Here is a 20,053-nt window from a genome sequence, read left to right as displayed (position 1 = left end):
ATAATTATAACTGATGGCTGAGATGTTGTTGTTTCTAGTTAACCTCTAAAAATCCATCAGTCCACCAAATAAAATGTCTCTCATTTTATATCTATGGCCTTATTTAGCAAATGTAAGTAAAAGCAAATAAATCTAAGTCCTTTCAGTCCCTAATGGTGCTCCTCAGGGTTCGTTACTTGGCCCACTTTTCTGTTTGCTTTATGTTTCCATTACATAATTCAATGTTTACTTTCACTTCTATTCTCTACTTTTAGCCACAATTCATTTTAATGACAAGGAGTAGTTTACTTGCATCAATTTGTCCCAGGTACTTAAATTTAATAATCAAAATTTTACTCATATACATAATAATCTAAATATGAATGTTGCAAAAACCTGTTTTTACTCAATGATCATCTCTCATATGGACTATTGTTTGACATCCTGGTCACTTGCTTGTCCAACAACACTTAAAACTATTGAAAACATTTATAAAAGAAGTTTAACATTACTTGACAAAAAACCGACTTACCACCACCATTGTCATGTGTTAAAAAAACATAAATTACTGAACTTCAGTAACTTAATGAAACTTAAATGAGTCTGTTAAATATATAAAGTCTTACAATCCCTTGCTCCACCACCACTAAAGCAGTTCATTAGGCATAAAGAAAGCTCAAACAGGACTACACGAGCTACAATTTGAGGAGAAATGTTTATACCACATAGACGGACAGCATGTGGGCAGAACGCCCTCTCTGTCAAGGGTGGCCATCTGTGGAACAGTCTTCCTCAACCCATTAGAGAATGCTCGACTTTCAATTTGTTTAAGGCAAAGGTTAAAAACTGGTTATGGACAAATCAAGTGTGTGATCATGTATGAGTTGTATAGTTTTAATGTTTTATTTGTGAATAGAATGGTGTGTATGTGTAAGTTTGGTGATGGAGTTTTTACTATGAATGAATGATGAGTTTTTATGAATTATTATGTCTTTTTATGTCTAAGGACAACAGATGGAAATTAGCCTTTGGTTATAATCTGGCATGTTTACATTCATGTAAGCTGCTTTTACATTTATGTTCATTAACATGCACTGTCCTAAATAAATAAATAGATTTCTTTTGTTGTTTTTGTTGTTGAATTTGCCCCAAAACACCCAAAACTCTAAAATGTTGTATTTCACTTAAAAAATGATTTTCATTGCATCATAATATGCTCAGAAAATATTGTGTTCTCTTTAAATTTCACACATAAAAGGAAGATTAATCTACCTAACAGTCATTAACATTTTAAACTATCAATCAGTGATCCTTGAAAAGGAGAAAAATTCTGAAAATCTGTTTAGTTTTGGTCATAGTTGTATTTACTTCTGTAAATACATCATGAGAACATATTTGTTTTGACTACATCTCTTAGCCATAAAAAGTAATGGACTTTCAAAAAGGACAAAGTCATTTTAGAGTTCCTCAATAGACAGAAAATTGTTGTGTATTATTTTTGGCCAAATGTCACCATCTAGTATTACAAATCTAACAGAGCCACATCTCTGCTTTTCAGTAAAACGTGAAACTTTTAGACAATTTGATTTTTTTGGTGTTTGGTTAGCTTAAGTTTACCTTTTCTATCTGAGCTCTTTAATCATTGACACACAGATTTTCCTCAGTTATATCTTTTTTGCAGCTGTTTTCTGGAGATGTTGATTTTCCTCACTTTCCCATTTATTCTGCACCTTGTGAAGTTCATCTGCTCATCAGTTTACCTGCTTTTCAGTCTAGTAATCCCTCCTCACTGTGTAAAGTACTCTGTTATCTTTACTGTTAGCTCATTCTGTGGCTTCCTTTATGAACATTGTGCACGGATCTGCTGACAGAATAAACTGTACGTCCTTGTAGGAATATTTCTGGAATAAGGAATAAGTCCTATTTTATACCAAACTTTACAGATGCATGCATCCTGCAGGAGAATCAATTAAACAGCGAATTAAACTGAATGTGCACAAACTTTAAGAGCTTATTTAACTGTAAATATGTGGCTCTTAGCAACAATCCTTTCCTAATGGGCCTCTTTGCACACTATTTTAGATTTTATTCACAAAAGCCCAATATTGTCTACTTCCTTATTTCTCTGTAAAAGTACCGTATTTTCCGGACTATAAGCCGCTACTTTTTTCCCACGCTTTGAACCATGCAGCTTATAATGAGGTGCGGCTTTACTGAAGATTTTCCTTCACCTGCAGGGGGCGCTTTAGCAGAAAGTGAAACAGGTGGAAGTCAAAAGTGGAAATTGAAGAAAGTGCTCATTTTAATTTAGCACATGCAAGCAGCCGGCACGACGAAGAACTTTTTTCAAATCCATACCCCCTCATCATGGTGACTACACGTATGAGTTCATATGATGCCGCATTTAAGGTGAAGGCCATCGATCTGGCAGTAAAGGAGGGAAACAGTGCTGCCACACGTAAGCTTGGCATGAATGAATCCATGGTTCGGCGCTGGAGAGGGCAGCGGGAAGAGCTCATTCAAGCCAGCTTCACCCGGGGATGATGACAGCAACACGGACAGCGACACTGACATCGCCACAGAAAAGGTATGTGACGAAGCTCTTCTGAGGCTGTTCAACTCCGACACTGAAGAAGAAGACTTTAATGGCTTTAGTGTGCAAGAGGAAGATGAGAGCGAATGACTATTTCTGGTAGGCAAGTGTGTTTTATTTACTAACCAGGCATGCTTTGTGTGCAGTTTTTATTTTCTAATCATCCAGGGCTTACTAATGCTGTGTCTGCGCTGTTCTTTTCTTCTAAACATGCAAATTACCGGTAATAACGTGTCAGTTCTGTTTTTATTTTATAACCATCCAGAAATATGAATGCTATCAGTGCTGTGTTTTTTTTCTAAACTTGCATGCACGTTCACCCGTGTTTAAAATTCATTTTGTTGAATTAAAACAACAACGAAAAACCTCTGTGTAGCGTCTTTCTGTCTAATTATCTCATGTTATGGCCGTACATGCGCTGTGCGCCGGAGACCTGCATGTGGCTGCTGCGCCGCAGCTTGTATTTGAGTGCGGCGTGTGTGTAGAAAACCTTTTTTTTTTGTTGGTGCGGCTTATATTGAGGTGCGCTCTATAGTCCAGAAATTACGGTACAATCAGGTTCATTCTAGGACATGAACTTAAATCCCTGCTAACCCAGTCTGTAAGCAACTGTGCTACAGATACAATCTGTCTGGATCACTATGAGTTTTGTAGAAAAAAAACACTAACGGGCTTTTTAAAGTATCTTTAAAGCCTGTGACACATGCTGAGCTGTTCACTCTGCTAACTTAATCCTAACGGCTCCATTAAACCAACGCAGACTCACAGAATCCCAAATGAAATATCATAATTCCACACTGAGCAGGAAAGCAGACACCCTCTGATCCTACTGATAAATAAGTTATTAAGTAGCGCACGAGGAAATGTATTCAACACAAAATATGACTCCACCAACTATCAGAGATTTATCAAATCCAAATTTCTCCAGTGGCACTTAAAGGCTGCATGCTTCAAAAGAGAGGTGCCCCCTCCAAAGTTGTAAGTATCGGAGGTAAAGCCCAGCTTTGTGCACCATTTGACTGACATTGGGCTACGCCACTGCTTTAGAGCAGCAGCATGCATATTCATGCCTACACATCAGGATGCCTCGGAGCCTCTGCAGCCTCTTCTTTCTGTTTGGGTGCATTTATGTGTAAAATATTAGTCTGCCTTTATTTGGCACTAACACGTCATCTTTGAAATGCTGAATGCTATTAGAAACTGTCAGAATGAGCTCTTATTTTGAAGCAGCCAAACCCTCACTACAACAGCTGATGTATACTGTATTTAAAAAGCATTAATGCATATTCAGTGTTTTCTGCTCCTCCAGAACATTCTGTGTGCATCCATGCATTCAGAGCATCCGTGTCCAGTCTCTGGTGTTAAGCAGCGAGCACATGGCCACAGTCAGGTGCCGCGTTGGACTGCAGAGTGTGTGCAGCGCCTGACAATGAGATCAGTCCAAGCAAAGACCTGAGTCATCTGATACGTCCTGGCCAAGTCTCACTCTGTGATCCAGCTCAGGACTCAGAACAGGTGTCTACCTGAAGCATCGGAGAAAATCTGAGAGTTATCCTCAGGAATTAAACGCGCTGACCAGGTAGGTAATGCTGATGTTATGTCTGAAATGAACACAGCTGGTGTGTTATAACACCAGCTGAAGTCAGACGTATGAGAGCTTTGTGGTGCTAAATGACAAGATTATAAAATCATCCCACCATTGGGCAGTTGTTTGGACGCAGCCCGGCTGCTGTAATGAGTCATACAGGACTTCATTTTTAATGTCATCATTTCCAGTCAAACTTGAATAATTCTCCAATGGAAGAAACAGAAAACAAGCATAAAATGACAACGCTTTTCCTGATTTAACAAGCATCTTCGGTTTTGGTTATTTATTAACTGTGTGACAGTAAAAGTAAAGCACTTTCCTGTAGTTTTTTATGTTTATAATTAATTTTCTATCTATATTTCTCAACGGTGACACTGGCTAACTGTAGGGGCCACACGTGAAACATCCAAAACACAGTGAAAAAACACGTGGTGTTAAAAAAACTGTTATTTTAGATCAAGGAGTTTGTTCTAGCTTAAATTTAAACATTAATTTTATATAATTCCTTCATGAAATATAACTTTTTTTATCATTCAAGTAAAATTCATAGCTTCCTAAATAATTAGAGTGGCTTGTTGCACAATAAATCATTACCTAGAGAAGATAAACAGTTACATTTTTAAATTTCCAAATAAAAAATATATTATATTTGTAAAATGTATTGTTTTTCAACCATGAAACAGAATAAAGTGGTGCTGTGTTGGATACATGTGTTACTTCTTATCCTATTCACTGTTATGTTATTAATCACAAATAAAATGTAGCTTATCTGATCAAACGTTCACCCATCTTCATAAATCATTGATGAATCATCAGATTTCCTCTGGCTGGTCACAATAAAAATATGACACGGTCCTATCTAAACAAAATAACTCCCATCCCCCGTGTGTTTTGCCCTCTTTTTCAAAAGAATTAGAAGTGCAACTCCTCCTCCCTTTATCTGGTGTGTGTGTGTGTGTGTGTGTGTGTGTGTGTGTGTGTGTGTGTGTGTGTGTGTGTGTGTGTGTGTGTGTGTGTGTGTGTGTGTGTGTGTGTGTGTGTGTGTGTGTGCTCACCATCGTGTGACACTGCTGTTCACTCTGACTGTCTCACACACACACACACACACACACTGTGGCTCTATGTGTGCAGCATGAGTGGAGCTGTGCGTTGCAGATAAGAGACAGAGTATTATGAGGAGGAGGGGAGGTGTGTGTGTAAAGAGCAGAGGAAAAAAGAAAAAGAGTCAGTGTTTTGGTTTTTTTTTTTTCTTCTCCCAGTCAGATTCACCTCTGGATGCCCTCCACTCTCTGCCATTACACCTTTCTCATAAATAATCCAACCAGTGACAGTAGCTGGGACGCTGACACACTTCCCTTCGTGGCCCACACACACACCGTGGTGCCTTACTAAACATGTTTTGCACAGCTTATGTGAGGAATCTTCTCAGTCAGACAGATATGTAATTGCTTTCACCTCACTTAGTAGGGAGTTGTTCTTGCTCACATCTACATCCTTGTTTAGACGGATGTCTCTACAGAACACCAGAACTACCTCACAGCAAAGGTTGGGTGTCTCATCAGACACATTTAGGTTAGTTCTGTTTAACTGGTTGAGTTGGGAAACAATCAAGTTCATATTGTAAGAAGCAGCCAACGTTTTACTTCAGCAGAAAGTCGTGTTTCAGGTGATTAAAAGTTATGAGAGAAAAACTGCCAGAGATCAAATGTGCTCATAAAGTTTTACTTCTAAATACTTCTGAAATCAATACAGATCACCATAATAAACATTTAGACATGTTTAGGGGAAGAAATGTTTCAAATAAATACTTTTGTAGCCTCTTGTGACCATTCTTCCTAACACCACAACAATGGTTCTTTAACCCTCCCACTGTCCTAATGGGTGTGACCCCGCAAGGAAAGTGTACCATTGAGCAGGGTTGATGGTTCATCCCTTGGGTCCATGTGGCAGGGGTGAGGAGTGAGCATCACCTCACCCCTGCCAAGTAGACCTCAAGGGATAAACCATCAATCCTGCTCAATGGTGAACTTTCCTCGCGGGGTCACACCCATAAAGACAGTGGGAGGGTTAACAAAAAACACTTTATTTAAGTCAAGATTTTGTTGTTGTTCAGGGACATAATCCTTCATTTTATTATTTAATTTAAAAAAATCTAATGAAAAACTTTTAAACCAATTATTGTTCAAAAACATTGTCTTTTGTATTTATGAGGTCCTTCTGATCCAAAAACAGCTTAGACAGCATAAAAATGTGTTTTCTGTAGCACTGGTGTTTGGGGAAAAGAATGAAATAAGAAAACAGTAACTGGAAACCACACCACACAAAGACTAGGTCTTACAATATAAACATATTTAGGTAAAGATGACTCTCCCTTGCCCTGCCTCCAACATGCCTCCATCTAAATAGGATAGATTATCCAGAGTTACCTCTGTAGTTATGCTGCTATAGGCTTATGGGCTTGACACACGGGAGGCGACAAACGACAGCGATCAGCGAAATTTGTCGCTGTCGCATTTATTACCTGACACACGGGAGGCGATCCGCGGCAGCGGCCAGCGGCAAAGCCGTCTACGCGTTCTGTTCCATGACGAAATCGAAACTTCCGTTGTTTTGTTTGGCTGTGTCAGGTTGGAGGGAATTAAGGTTATTTAAGCGGTTCAGAGTTAAAAAAGTGGTAGATATGATGTTTCACAAGGTGCTGCTAGAGTTATGTGAAATCTTACTTCTGATTTTACTAAGTAAAACATAATAATAATCAACTTCTCCTCCATGTTTGCTCGGAGATGTACGGAGCATCCTGTCCGCTCATTGGTCAGTGAATGAAACCTCCGTTGATTGGTCCTCGCCCGAGCGACAGCGATGAAAAGTTGAAAATGTTTCAACTTTCTGGGATCGCGTCGCTGGGTCGTACGTGCACGACAAGTGCACGACACTTGCACGAGTGCAAACTTTCACACGCACGTTTTTCGCGTTTCGCTTAGTAGGAGAGAGACCCGCGTTTATCGCTTTGTCGCGCATGTCTCATTGAAAATGAACGGAGGAGAGGCGATGTCGCCTCCCGTGTAACGAGCCCATTAGACTGCTGGAGGATACACTGACCACTTTTCACACTCTACTGCTTTCTTCTACAGTCTGCTCTTTAACTGTACTATTTTCTGCAATTTCAGCTGTCAACTTTTTTTTCCCTGTAAGTGTTTTTCTCCCCAGAAGAAGCTACAACGACGTTCTGCTGAGCTGTGGTGGCCTCATGGAGGGGGGCATCGACTAGCACACTGCTGCTAACCACTAAAACATTCTCTCCTGATAATGGCTTTTTGCTTTCCTTGACGTTGGATGTGCTAATACTAGTTTATCCGTTTAATTATAGATCCACTAGGATAAATACAATAAAGTTTATCTTTCACCAAATAGAATAGTTACTAAGATATCACAATATAACTATAGACACATTACTAGTCTTGTGTGTGTGTGTGTGTGTGTGTGTGTGTGTGTGTGTGTGTGTGTGTGTGTGTGTGTGTGTGTGTGTGTGTGTGTGTGTGTGTGTGTGTGTGTGTGTGTGTGTGTGTGTGTGTGTGTGTGTGTGTGTGTGTGTGTGCCTGCCCTGTCTTCTCGATCCCCAGTGAGTCGTGGTGGATGGCTGCTTATACTGAGCCAGGATCCTCTGGAGGTTTCTTCCTGTTAAAAGAGAGTTTTCCTCTCCACTGTCACTTATGCTTGCTTAGTATGAGGATTGCTGTATAGTCACTGACACTTGTCAGTGACTTGATGCAATTTGCTGGGTTCCTTATATAGGAAACATTATTTCTGATTCGCCTAATGAACTGTCCTGAATTGGAATGTTTATTATGTGAAGTGCCTTGAGACGACTCTTGTCGTGATTTGGCGCTATATAAATAAACTTGAATTGAATTGAATTGAATTTTGTTATTTGCATCATGGGCTGTGGGTGTGTTTTGCCCTCCTTCTGCCATTTTTACTTCTCACACCAGAAACACGAGTTATGCCATCAAGAGTGACAGAAGAGAGTCTTCATGACCAAATAAAAGCATCCTTGTAAAATAGGAAAAACTCATTTTTATAAAAACTTTTATTTTGTTTGAATGATTTTAAATTGAAATACAAATGTGATAAAATATGAGCAGATAGCTGAAAATCTTTAATGAAGATGCTCCCTTCGAACATCTCTGTTTTCGCATCAAAACAGAAGTCTGATTTAGGTGTGGGACTCAAAAACCAGTTCTTGGTTCCCACTTTTTCAATTCCTTGGAATTACTTGCCATTTTTGCTAACAATTCTCTTATTAATTCCAGTCAGCACGAATGACGTCACTGCACACTGTAACTTATGAATTTATTCAGCAGGAAACATGTATGGCACAATCGCCCGAAAGTTTGGTTGTATTACGAGAAAGAATGACAACAGAGTGACTTAAAATACTTGCAAAGTATTTATTTCATCAAGGGGAAGAAACACTACTGAGCCTTTGGGCATAAAATACACCATAACTTCTAGGGAATGGGGTCATTTTGACCCGCTCCAGACTGGTGAACTTAAAACAGCAGCAGCGGTGACGTTTGCACGTCCTCTCCCGTTAATACTGCAGGTGACTAATCAGCTAAAGCTGCCTGTCATGTTAGCATCATTTGCCTTTTATACACACCTCCACACTAGCGGACTCCAGCGACAAGAGTCCGACCCATAGAGAGACTTTTCCCATCCTGTAAAAGCTACAGCAACACTGCACCATACAAGAAGCAGGACTCTGCCTTCACAAAGAGCATAAAAGAGAACATTTGGAGAAATCTTTCAAATCGATACCAGGTACAATTAATTATTTATCATTAATAAAATGACAGTTATAATGCAGGAAACCGTGCACAATTATTGTTTTGCCCCCCTACTGATGTATTCTAGAACAGGCAATGGCATTGGTATTGATAAAAACCTGTAAATTCCCATTCCTAGTCTGATTCAAGTTTATAGCAGCACAAAAACACAGAAACTGCATGTTCCATAGAAGAAGAGTGGGGACTTCTTCATGGGATTTATTGTTGCTATGTAAAAGGCAGCCTAACATCCGTAACTGATTACAGCTCTAAACTCAACGTGGTCAAGTCTCATGCATGAGTCACAGATTTACCAGAATTCCAGGTTGAGTTGATGAAAAAGCTCAGAGACATTTTATCCAGCCAGCTTTGTACTAGTGTGCTGTTCCCGACGTGCTTGAGAAAGCATGAGGCAGGTTGTTACATCACCTCGTGTTCCACCAAGCTAAATGTGACAGCGGCTAACAAGTGCTGCTGCTGATGTGTCCGTAGGGCGGGTGGGCACTTCTACACAGCGTCTTCTACACAAAACGGCTGGACTGAGACCATCTGAGAGGATCTACTAAGAACAGGTTTGTTAGTCCAAAGTGGAACCAAGCTACAGTGAAGGCTAATGTTCTGGTCCAGACTACAGCCAAGAACCCAGGAACTCCAGCCATAAAACACACATTCACCAGCAGAAAGGCAGACAAGCCCTGTGTGGTTACGCTGGCCTAACGACCCAAACGTTGAGTCAGTCTCAGCTTCCCATAATGCTACCACTCCTCCACTCCACGTCCTCACCTTTATGTCCATTTTCTCCTTTTTAGCTGAAAAACTCAACAGCAAAACAACGAAAAAAAAATGTGGAATCAATCCACAGAGGTTGCAGCCAGACTCCAGCCGTCAGGCCACAGTATTATATAATCAGCTGCTCTACAGATCACAGCACAACCTAAAGATTTTCTTAGATCTTTCAGTGATTGATCCTCTAGGGAATAAGAACAATCCATGAATAATTAAAAAATGCCACGGTGTTATTTAAATGGTAAATCACGAGACATTTATGAGAAAGCATGTTGGTGAATAAACAGGAAGACTGTGGGTATAGCAGCAGCACTCACTGAGGGTCCAAGTGCTTTTTGTCATCTCTGCCAAAGGTAATGGGATTCTCCTGTCTAAATGCACTTTATACCTACTGCATGGAGCCAATAGGAAGCTAAACTATCGACCCACAAACAATTTAGTTGTCCAGCTGTCCAGAAAGAGGGAAAACAGGACGCCCCTAAATGTATAATTAAACTTCCCAGGAGCGCTACTTCTTCAGTATTCTCTCCACGTGCAGGAAGCTTTTGCCTCTGGGCAATTAGCCTACACTCCAACGTCCCTCACCCACAAGTCCACGGATCAGCCAGCTAAGGAGCAAGTGTGCTTCCCACCAAGGACACATTGTTAAAGCCAGAAGACGTTCTAGGCTGATCCTGAAATTCAAATCCAATTTGTCGCAACCATGAGAGGAAATCCAATCAGCATAAACAGAAAATACTACACACGGGAAAAAGTACAGGGTCTGATGAGGTTTGGAGGCACAACACGGCTCATCCATGGGCTCTACAGGCATGTGGACAAATGTGTGTTTTTGTGTTCAACAAATGCTGCCAGCACCATAGCAACAGGCCCTGCTCACAACCCCCACGAGTGGCTTGTCCACACTTAGAAAGTGGTTTTTCTGACTAGTTGGATTCATCGTAGGGCTGGTTCTTTATCAGAGGCTCTAAAACATCTAAAGCAGAATAGAGAAAACACTGAGCACCGGCCATAGCAATGCAACTCATTGCAGAGTGTCACTTAATGAAGAATTATCTTTAAAACATCTTTTTAGGAGTGGAAGATAATAAATGTAAACATAAATGTGGCTAAGACCCCTTCACTATGCTCTCAAAGACCTTTACTCCTTAACCCATGATCAAACCATGCTCCGGAAAACTGCTCTGGTGCTAATCTCATATGACGCCAGAATACAGCTACGTACCACACAATCGTGCAACATTAGCATGAGGTTAGCAGATAAGGCTAGGATGATAAATAAATCTTGCAAAGAGATTTTATGCATGCTCAAAATTTGAGCTGCACAGAAGTTGAAAAACATGCGACTGCAATATCATTCTTAAATATCGCAATCAGTTGCAACAAACCCACAATTTGCTCGCATTTATCGTCGAAATAATAAAATACCAAGTGTTTTATTATTTCATCTGCAACCATCCAAACTGGGCGTGGCCATCAACGGCTTTGAAAGTCAAACAAATCAGACCGCAGCTCAGATAATAAACATCTCATTTATTGTGATCCGAGCAGCTTGTTGCTATATGTATACAGCACACACCGACACTGCCAAATAACACGTTTATGTGTGTCGTTATTCTCCATCACTTGTCATTTCAGCTCATAATTCATCAAGATATTGCTGAGACGATCCACGTCCCGGCTAATGAGGAAGGTCTTTGAAGACCAGAGTGACAAAATTTATATTATTTCTGGTTCCAACAGTTTAGTTTTCATGACATAAAGTCAGTTCCACAAATCTTAGAAGATACCTGAGAGAATCTTGTTTATTAGGACTAAATACCATGTTTACTGATGCTGTAGGAGATACAGATGTCTAAACAAACAAGAAATTATCCCGTAAACAGATTTATTAAATCCCAGGAAGCCCATGACACGCTCCAATGATTTTTACATTGCATGACAGTAAAATGCTTAGTGTTGTTTGTAGAAGTAATTTATCACAAACGATGTGTGTGAATACACCTACAAAAGAGCAGAAACAGATGGCTGTAGACTCCCGTGTGAGAAATCAGTCCACGCTGTGCCACACAACATTTCTGCACACTGAAATGTTAAATAAGTGCACAAGAGGCAATCTGATCTTTGAGGACCTGTTTAATTAAGACACATTCACATTTAGATGCTTAAAACTAAGTATTTAATTAGGTTAAACTGCCATAAGAACTTGTTGACCTTGCTATGTTGTCACTTCTGTCTTATCATAATTAAATACTAACCTCTTAAGCACTATCCAACAATATCATGTAATTAGTTATTTGATGACTAAGTAACTCGGGTTTTAATTGCTGAAACTTCACAGTGAAGCCAGATGAGGACTTGTCTGCTAATAGAACAAATACTTGTATTCTCATTATTTCCTCCCGCTGATGCTGTTACAACCGTTTAGTTTTCATGACATATGAAAAGCACACATCTCTAATATCTCGTTAATGAGTCCAATAATCCCAGAGGATTTACTTTGATTACAGGATAAAAAATATGTCAGAGAAAAACCAGCTGTAAGTTAACATTGATTTAATCTGTTAATTTAGATTTGGAGCTTGGTAAAAACGAACAACTCAAACTACGTGTTTCAGAGTAGATGTTGAATGAATCAAAGCTTCACAATTTAAAACAAAGTCATCATTATATCAATACCAGAAAAAATACATCAGACATGGGTAATCTTGGTCTTGGGTCTTAGATGTTTCTCCTGCTTTCACTCATAAGAGTTATTATCTCAGCATATTATCTATTTCTGTGTACGCCTGGAATATTTATTCATCTATGAAACAAGGAGGAATGATGTTCATATCCCATTAAACCCATAACACAGAGAAACATCACACAAAGATAGCTAATTAAAACTGAGCATTTGGACCAAGTAGCTTTACTCAGATTTTAATCAGTTTGTGTCTTTTTATGAAAAAGTTATGGACAGCAATGATCGGCTATGCTAACATGAGGTCATCATCGTGTTCTAATCCTTCCTAATCTATTATGATCATGATCACAAATAATCTGTCTACTTATATTCTACCATTTGAATAATGTTTCTGGTCCATTGTCGCACTTGCAACTTCAGAGTTGCCGTCTGGACTTAGTGGAGTGGCGCTGACATGCCTGGTGCTGCGGTCTGCTGCCAGTGTGTTTCCTGCGTGTTTTAGGTTGTGATCACAGCCGATTTGTTTGATTCAGTAGAAACTAAGGAAAGCTGAGGAGACATTTAGAGTTAGACTAAGGTGTTAAAAACATGAACGCACAGCGAGGAGAGAAGTCTTAGTTTTGTTTTTACTAAAAGAAAATAGGGGGTGCTAAAAGCTAGCCAAAACAGCATAGTATGTATTTAAACTACCAACCCACGCAGACTGTTTTGTCTTTAGTCCAGGTTCAGATCCAAGATGTGTGAGCTGCTGCTTAAAAGTGCCACATTTTTCTGTTGGAATTGAAATGCTCTTTTGATTAATTCAATTCAATTCAAGTTTATTTATATAGCGCCAAATCACGACAAGAGTCGTCTCAAGGCACTTTCCATAATAAACATTCCAATTCAGGTCAGTTCATTAAGCCAATCAGAAAAAATGTTTCCTATATAAGGAACCCAGCAGATTGCATAAAGTCACTGACTAGTGTCAGTGACTATACAGCAATCCTCATACTAAACAAGCATTTAGCGACAGTGGAGAGGAAAACTCCCTTTTAACAGGAAGAAACCTCCAGAGGATCCTGGCTCAGTATAAGCAGCCATCCTCCACGACTCACTGGGGATAATGGGGATTAGTAGCTAAACATCGCTGTCTTGTTTTTGGACCCGCTAGCATCATTCTCCATCATGATGTCAACGTTCCCCCGCTCCAACGCACCTGGTTGTGTGTCTTCAAGTTCTGCAAAAACCTGTTTACCATGAATTGATTGAAACCAGGATCAGCAGAGTCCTGCTGTCGTCTTTGTATTTGCAATAATTTTCATTTTAATGTAAGACACGACTCCATGTATTAGTGTGAGTGTTACGGCTACCAGCCTGGCAATTGGGATGCAGAAGCCAGGATCACCGTAACAGTGAGTGTGAACTGGTGTCTGAATGTGCTGCCCCTGTAACGGACAGCCAGCCCATCCTGATCTGAGCTCTTTTCTGTTTAAAAGGGCAGCTGGAAGAAGCTCAAACTCCTTGACTTCCTTCTGATAAAGCCACCAGATGGGAGGTCAGACATCAGACTCTCCTTTTGATAAATAAATTTTATTTTTATCACATCTTTACAACGCTTCAGAGAAAAGGGACTCTGGAGTTGCTCCAAGAGGCAAACTTCCGTCATCTCTGTGATGTCACTTAGATAACATTGATTGGTATTGTGCCGTGTTTCTGATAAAAGACAGGGAGACAACGCAGGATTTTTGGACACACTTCCTTGTCCTATCTCATCTTATTGACAGATGAGTAACCAGATTTTCTATCAGCCGTCGTTTTGGCAGAAAGAGCAGAACGAGTCACTGAGGATCCTTATCACATCCTCAAAAGGACAGAATCTCACTACATGGTCAGAGGTACATCTTTGTGAGACGTTTATTGCCTTCACTACTGGATATTGTGTTCAAACATTCAGCGTTCATTTTTGCATTGAACTCAAGAACCTTGAAAGCTATAAATAGATAGAAATCCAGCAGCTGGTGATAAAATAAAGCTATTTTAATCGCCGTGCTGCTTTGAAACAAGATGGGTTTTATTTGATCTTGTTGAGAGATGAATTCACCTCACATGCATGCGCTAAATAACATGTTATGTTTGGATGGAAAACCCTTTTCCTGCCCTTTTATAACATAGACAGAATAGAAGATCAGAGCAGACTCACTCTGCAACAGGAAGGGGCTCAAATACTCATCCTATTGCATAGTTAACTTTGTTGCCTTTATGGTATGATGGACTTCTGCTTGCTTGGGTAACAGCATGAAATAGAAAATTACACAACACTTCTTTTGTGTTTGGAGCAAATCATAACGTATTTGTGCACATTTGAGGTTATTAGAGGGATGATTTGGTCTGAAAAGCATCATTGTCTTTCATAAAACCTAAATAGCATCTTGACTTTTTATAAAAAATGAATATCATCTTGAGTTGAGGAATACTTTAGTCAAATACAGACGGAAACGTGATGTTTTATCTTAAAGAACACTGCTAAATTTTCTGGAATATTATAAAAGCTAAATGCCTCAGCTCTGACCAAAACTTCAGCTCAGTATCTGAAAACCTGGATGAGTTAGAAAATGTTTTTGAGCTTCCGAAGGTGAGTTGGTTGTGGCGGCCATCTTGAATTGGATTAATTCCAAAAGTCAATTAGCTGTAAATGTTCATCCACTGGTGACTTTCTGACAATGTTATTAAAACACACCCAGTGGCTCATGATAGAGTTGGTTACCGGACAAACAAACGCAGACAAAAACACAACAAACAAGAAAAATCATCAAAAGAGAAATATTTTTGTATTCTCACTTTTGCACAAACCAGAGGCTGATCAACAGGTGGAGCACACGTGATTGCTGTGGTAGTGATTTTTCTCCCCATTCTCCACTAGCTGTGTGTTGGAGCACACACACATGAAGCTTAGAGCGGTGCACGCTGCCAGAATCGATGGCTCACCCGATGCAAACTGTATTCAGATGAGGACTGAGGCTCTTTCTCATCCTTAAGCATGAACACAGAGGAGGCCTGTTTCCAGGCAAACACAGAAGACGTCACGTCTCCGCTACTCCGCCGTACCATAAGTGCATCTCACTATTGACTGCTGTTGTGTAAATTGCTGAGCAATCTATTTGAAGCATCACTTTTTTGTGTCAGGGAGACACAGAGAAGCACTTCTATAGGCAGCAACAAAGGCTCGTGTTTCTGAGTGTGTTTCTGCACACAATGTTCATCTGCGTTAGGCTGCCTCAACATAAGCTTACATTCTCTCCTCAGTGAGACTGCACTGCATTCAGATACAGAAAAACAAACTGTCTAACAAACTCATCCTTCTGCCAGATCCAGACGACGCCAAGCAGCTGGAATTAACTCTGCAATCGCACACCAAATCTATCTTACTCTGGTCAGCTAATGCTATGACTCCTTGTCCAAGAAATTCTTCACCCAAGGCTTGGAAGGGCATCTGGAAATAAATCTAATCTCTTGCAATGACTTTAAAATTGCTGTAATCCTGAATGGCAGACGTCCAAAGGTCTTGTTGTTACTTGAATCGGGAAAGTAATTAAAACACTTTAGAAAACAGCTGGGTAAATGAGGGACGTGCTATAACAGAAACGATGATCACATGTGTTCTGTTTTCTCACATAGGTGAGTTAAACAAACAGCTCATGACAGATTTTAGACTGAAGCTTCAAACCAGAGAAGTGCACGCCTGGACGGTGACACTAATGGAGGCTGACATGCGTCACAGGACAGCGTCTCCTCACAGTATTACGTAAAAGCAGTGCTTGGGATGCAGCTGCACTGATGTGCCGGCAGGAAACAAATTATTACACAATTCAAAACGTCACACCAGAGCATGCTTTACTGATCAAGAGAATACCATGCACACAGCGCGATAGTCGACTTCTTAGCAGAGTAAATTCATTCACTCAAAGCAGAGGGTCGCCGGTCCTTGGGGGCACGCCGCATACCACAGGATGCATTAGCAGAGGTCAAGCTTACAAGATTCATAAAGTGACAGGCGGCCATCGGATTCCTCTGAGCCACAGCACGGCTCTGATTCACTCATGGAACACACTCACACCGAGATCATGGGGGAATGTGGTCAAAATGAATATTTGGGCCAATGGGACTGATGGTCTGAACTGCTCTTAAGTTGCCAATAAGGAGGTGGTTAGAGCTATGCAGAAATGACAAACAGCAGTCTCCATTCTCTAGAGGACATTTACACCCGCAGATGCAGACAGGGGTGCCTCCAGAAATTTTTGAGAGAGGTGGCCATGGCCACCCCTGGCCATCCCTTGAGGGCGCCCTTGGATGCAGAACCAGAGGGGGGGAAAAAATCACATGTGGAGATATTGCTTTACTTAATATTCTAACTCTCATTGTCCAGAATAAAATAATAAATGCCACCAATCCAGCTTTTAAACTTGCACCGTCTTTCCTTCAGACAGAAGGTTGAGCATTCTCTAAGATCAATGATTCTTTTTCTGACTTTAGGTAAATTATGTGTTTAGATTCATCTGAGTCAGAATAACAAATCTGAAGCAAGCGTAGGTGAGTATTTAAAAAGAACTTTCTAATCCAGCAAACTTTAACCTCTCATACAACTAAAAAGCATGAATATGTAGGTGTAATTAATACATTACTGATTATGATAATGGTGGATCTGTTTCTCTGTTTCTGGAAGCTTAACTGAAGTAACATCATATTAACTATGTGCTTTATAACAACCCATAATAGTAGTAATGCAGGAGCATATCGCTGATAAATAAACAAACATGAATGCTTCATTTCTTTGCCCTGCTCTTTTGGAAAATATGCAAAATTTGCGTTGTTTATAACTTTAGAGCAATGCTGGTGGCAATATAAGAATGATGCAATGTTTGACTATTTTCAGAGGTCCGTGTGACTTTTATTCAACACATGGGCTCTAACTGAACTTCTAAAGGTTTGATTTTTGTAAATGTATAAAAGCTTCCATGATACTCTCAGTAATCAGCCCTTCCTCTGTTCATTTTACTTATCATAACATTTAAAAAGATGAACAACTTTCCCAGATTTATGCAGGGTTATGCATCGCCTAAAGGACCACATTGGAGTTGTTGTTTATTTTTGTTTTTATAATTCTCTAATAAGTGTCCTTTATGACCCTTTTATATGATTTTAAAGGCTTCTAGGACCACCGGATGAATGCTAAGTCTTGAGTTTTTCTACATGCAAAAGGAGCATTCCGTTTCTAGTGAGCCTGGTGAGCCAGGACGCGCCCATATACCTCTCATCTTGGTACAACATGCAGCTGAGCATCAGTCAGCCCGCTGAGGTGACAGAACCGAACCTTCTGACCTGCTCAAACCAGTAACCCCTACTGCGAGACGCGTTTTAGTTCCAGCTCCAATTAAATTGTTTACTGCCGTCTGATGGTTAATCTGCAGGCTGCAGGAAGACAGAATCATCGGTTTGTGCAGCGCTGCTGCATCCGGACTGGACCGGTCTTTCAAACAAAACATTAAAACAACACTTATAAAAATATATTTTAAAACGAACGTACTATTTATGATGCACCTCGTGGACACAGGAGGGAAGTGCCTCCCAGGATGCGCGCCATCCTCCACGCAACGCTGTACTTAATGGTGCAGAATAATTTAACGTTACTATAATAAAAATCTGAGTTCCGTTAATTTCAATAACGATCCAGATTGATTTCTGCATTGCGGAAGGCTTGCCCTAAAGCTCCATGCCGCCCGCTCATCCCACTCAGTCTGTTGTAAACAACACTGATTTCCTTCAGCTGTCAGAAGGCACCGTCCGGTTTCTCCAGGAATGAACCCAGACACCTCCCTCCGCCCTCCACAGACGTCCTTACCTTCAGTCGGTCCGCTGCTGCGTCCTTCACGATGCTCGCGCTGCTCAGCTCCGCATCGCTGAGGAGCTGGGAGACTGATGGAGCCGCGGTCCGGATCGGATCGGATGGGCTTCTGCTGGCGACTTTGGGGGGCGCTAGACCTGCTTGTACCACATGATCAGGAGGCAGCGTTTCTCCTCCGAGGGATCATGTTCTCCCCAGAGATTAGCAGCATCCTCCTCAGCATACTGAAGTTTGCATGCATTCTGGAGGATGTAAAGTTTTATACCAAATCAGAAAGACAGAACACAATATGACCTCCCTTAGGTCAGAACTTTTCAGAAGTTCTATAAAAAACTCCTAAAAGATGAAATGATCTCTTTAAGGGTGTGAAAATGAGACACGGTTAATAACAAAGAACTATTTCTGAGTAAAATTATCAGTATACGTGAAAATCCCCACTGTGGGATCTTTAAATTTGTATTCTAATCTATTATCAACAACCTTGTAAAAAGTTTATTTGGTTGCATGTCAGTGTCCATGTGAGGAAAATAAATTATCAGAAAAAAGCGTTGAGAATAAAATAGAAATGTTGAGGAAAATAGTCAAACTAAAGTCACAGAGGAAGTATCAGGGGTGCCCAAACCTGGTTCTGGAGAGCCGGTATCCAGCATGTTTTAGTTGTTTCTCTGCTTTAACACCTGGTTTCTACCAGAAGGGGATTAACGGGCTTCTGTAGAGCTGGGTAAGCTGCTTTGACATGTGATTCAACCACTGAATCTGAAAGTATGCTGGAGCAGAGAAACAACTAAAACATAGATACAGGCACTCCAGAACCAGGATGGGGCACCCCTGTACTAGATGTTTATGTTTATGTATTTAGCAGACACTTTTGTCCAAAGCAACTTACAAGTGATAATTGGCATGTTGCCCTTGAGGTTAACAACAACAATTACAACAATTACAACAACAACAACCAATTTCCAGTCAGTTGTAGGTGGCAGTGAGGCAGCATGATGAATCATGGAGAGGTGGGAACAAAGAGTGGACAGTAGAGAGGGGGACAGTTTCAGGGAGGGTGCTAGTGTAGAAGATGCGCTCTGAAGAGCAGGGTCTTCAGGAGTTTCTTGAAAGTCCAAAAGGAAGTCTCTGTTCCGGTACTGCTTGGTAGGTCATTCCACATTTGTGGAACGATGCATGAGGTCTGCTGGGAACACCTGGCAGAATAGATAGATAGATAGATAGATAGATAGATAGATAGATAGATAGATAGATAGATAGATAGATAGATAGATGGATAGATGGATAGATGGATAGATGGATAGATAGATAGATAGATAGATAGATAGATAGATAGATAGATAGATAGATAGATAGATAGATAGATGATAGATAGATAGATAGATAGATAGATAGATAGATAGATAGATAGATAGATAGATAGATAGATAGATAGATAGATAGATAGATAGATGATAGATAGATAGATAGATAGATAGATAGATAGATAGATAGATAGATAGATAGATAGATAGATAGATAGATAGATAGATAGATAGATAGATAGATAGATAGAGAGATAGAGAGATAGAGAGATAGAGAGATAGAGATAGAGAGAGAGAGAGAGAGAGAGATAGATAGATAGATAGATAGATAGATAGATAGATAGATAGATAGATAGATAGATAGATAGATAGATAGATAGATAGATAGATAGATAGATAGAGAGAGAGAGAGA

At 40.2% G+C, this 20,053-nt stretch overlaps 1 protein-coding gene across 2 annotated transcripts in view; it reads right to left on the bottom strand.

Annotated features, from left to right (window-relative positions):
• LOC107388490 (contactin-1a) overlaps positions 1 to 18,465 on the bottom strand; it is a 122,674-nt gene extending 104,209 nt beyond the window's left edge. The window contains exon 1 of one of the 2 annotated variants that reach the window (XM_015964061.3): positions 18,337 to 18,465. The gene's annotated coding sequence lies outside the window, so the exon portion shown is untranslated. Of the gene's footprint in view, positions 1 to 18,021; positions 18,046 to 18,336 lie in introns of those variants that run through there. The other variant, XM_054732870.2, reaches the window with a different exon arrangement.
• Positions 18,466 to 20,053: the final 1,588 nt, after the last annotated feature.

The sequence above is a fragment of the Nothobranchius furzeri genome, chromosome 4, assembly GCF_043380555.1.
Source record: "Nothobranchius furzeri strain GRZ-AD chromosome 4, NfurGRZ-RIMD1, whole genome shotgun sequence".
Classification (NCBI taxonomy): Eukaryota; Metazoa; Chordata; class Actinopteri; order Cyprinodontiformes; family Nothobranchiidae; genus Nothobranchius; species Nothobranchius furzeri.
Note: the sequence above shows the minus strand (reverse complement) of the source record. Positions and strands in the feature narration are given on the sequence as shown.